The sequence below is a fragment of the Gadus morhua genome, chromosome 1 (genome assembly GCF_902167405.1).
Source record: "Gadus morhua chromosome 1, gadMor3.0, whole genome shotgun sequence".
In the NCBI taxonomy this organism is placed as follows: Eukaryota; Metazoa; Chordata; class Actinopteri; order Gadiformes; family Gadidae; genus Gadus; species Gadus morhua.
The window spans coordinates 17392659-17395158 of NC_044048.1; the positions used below are offsets into that span (position 1 = coordinate 17392659).

Consider the following 2500-nt stretch of genomic DNA (forward strand, 5'->3'; position numbering starts at 1 on the left):
CATACACACACACACTCACACACACACACACACACACACACACACACACACACACACACACACACACACACACACACACACACACACACACATACCTACTGACTCGCAAACACACGCACACACCCACACCTCCACACACACACACAGTCACAGACACAGACAAATGGAGGAAGCCGTGGAGTGACATACCTCAGTGTGTGGCGGTGCGTAGTGAGCAGCAGAGGGTGTGCTCATTGGCTCCGGCAGCAGCCGCGGCAGGCGAGTAAGAATATCCAGTTTAGGGAATGCTGAACGTCTTTACCACCACTGTCTCACTTCTTCCTTTTCTTCCTCGTCCTCCCCTCTGCTGTCTCTCTCTCACTCTCTCCCTCTCTCGCTCACGCGCTCTCTCTATGTATCTATTGCTCACTATCACTTGTTCGTCCCTCCTGTGTTACTCTCTCTCTCTCTCTCTGCCTCCTCTCCTCACACCCTGCCCGCCTGTTTGCTCTCTCTCTCTCGCTCTCTCTCTCTCTCTTACTCACACTCTCTCTCTCCCTCTCTCTCTCACTCACTCTCTATCTCTCTTGCTCTCTTTTTCCCTCTCTTTCTCTTTCACTACACTCAGTCACCAGCCAGCTCTCTCTGTACGATAAAGAATCCCTCCCTCTTGGCTTCCCTGTCTCTGACACCCTGCTTCTTGTCCTGCCTCACAACTCCAGATCATCCCTTCTAAGCAACTCCTCTAACAGACTCTCTATCCCTTCCCAGCCGATTCTTACTCCTGTCTAATGTGCTGACTCCCTCTCTCTCTCCTCTCCTCTCTCCCCCTCTCTCTACCTCCCTCTCTCTGTGAGAGTGTATAATTAGACAGAGCTCAGTGGTAACAGAGCCAGGCTCATTGTAGGAAGCCTTAGCGTTGCTGCCGGGCGGCTCGTGTTTGGCTGATAGCCCAGCAGCTTCGCTCATTAACCTCCCCGGAGCTGGGGAATGGATCTGCCCATGGTGCTCTGCCATTGGACAACAGCATTAGTCCCTGGGCCAATCCCCAGCCTGGGAAGTGCTTGTTAATGGTGTACTGCTGGAGATACGGGCAAAGTCAGCTGAGGCAGCCCAAGTGTTTCAGTGAGGTTTAAATGTTACATTCACCCACTTAAAAACAAATGGAGTTTGTTGACTTTTTATTCCAGTGCAGTGGAAATCATGCAACGCTTTATATAAAACGCTGTACTGCACTTGTTGACACTTAGCTGTACATTAAAAACAGCTATACAATATGAGCCAAATAAATAATTGAAAGGACCCTTTTAGCTCAATCACTTGTTCATAATCGTCCTCCCTGCCGGCGTCATGTGCCTCCCGCTGCTGGAGCAGAAGAAGCCCTCCGAGGGCCGATCACACGTCTCTGTTTGGAGCGATGGGGGGAGGGCCCGGTGCAGCCGAGCACTAAGTCAGAGCCTGTTTTCACTGTAGTGGCTGGCCCAGTTCCCACACGCCAACCCACCTCCGCCCCGCCGGGACCCGTCACGCTCCCCGCTCGTTAGAGGGAAGCGCCGCAGGTGGACCTGAAGGGAAGGAGCCCTATGTTCATCGCAGCCTCCATGAACATCAAGATACCACCAGAAAACGAGTTGCGTTGGTTTTGGATTGGTCCTCTTGACCCCGTGAGTCAGGCCAAACCAAAAGGGACTATCCAGGGCCTTGAAGGCAGTTGTAAAAATCTATCCTTGCATATTAGTTTAAAGGAGGTTGTTCGCAGAATTTTTGAAACAGCACACTTACACTTTGGTGCGATGTGCAGGAAACTCTGGAAGAGACAAGATGTATTTTTTGCATTCGATTTTCTTATTACATTTTTTGATTTCTTGATTTAATTAACAAATACTTTAAACTGCAGGATGCATTATTAATTAAGAGTTGTGCCACACCATTTGACTTAAACATGGTTACATAAGGCAGTTTGTCCCACATTAAACATTTACCATTGCCTTTCTATTGCATTATCACAAGAAGAGCAAGCGGTGGCACATGAGGTGAGATCGTATTCAAATTGTCAGGAATTTAATTATCGACTTGCACTTGGAACCGTGAACCAAGTGGTACCACTTTACAGCACAAACACTCTATTTCCACATAACAAACTCATCAACTCAAAGACTTACATTTTTAATTTTAACTGATAGAGCAGTGGTTTTGTTTGAAAATGGGGCAAGCCTAGAGAATCATATGCTATAGCTTCTGATCATAAGGCTATCAGAACAAATTCATGAAAGAGTCAGATATGAATTGAAATATCATGGGGTTTGAATATGTAGCATGCACTCTTTCTTCTCTTAACCTTTCCAGAACAAATATACAATCACACCCTACCCCCACCTTAGTGTAAAAAGGGGAGGGGGGGGGATGATTCAATAGAGTAAGTGAGAGCACATGGTTTGGGTGTGTGCTTGTGTGCGTGTGTGTGTGTGTGTTTGTGTGTGTGTGTGTGTGCGTTCATTTGCCCTTGTGATCACGGGCAAAG

At 47.8% G+C, this 2500-nt stretch overlaps 1 protein-coding gene across 1 annotated transcript in view; it reads right to left on the reverse strand.

Moving 5' to 3' along the window:
• zmp:0000000926 (genetic suppressor element 1) overlaps positions 1 to 905 on the reverse strand; it is a 20536-nt gene extending 19631 nt beyond the window's left edge. The window contains exon 1 of the mRNA XM_030356974.1: positions 190 to 905. The gene's annotated coding sequence lies outside the window, so the exon portion shown is untranslated. The remainder of the gene's footprint in view (positions 1 to 189) is intronic.
• Positions 906 to 2500: the final 1595 nt, after the last annotated feature.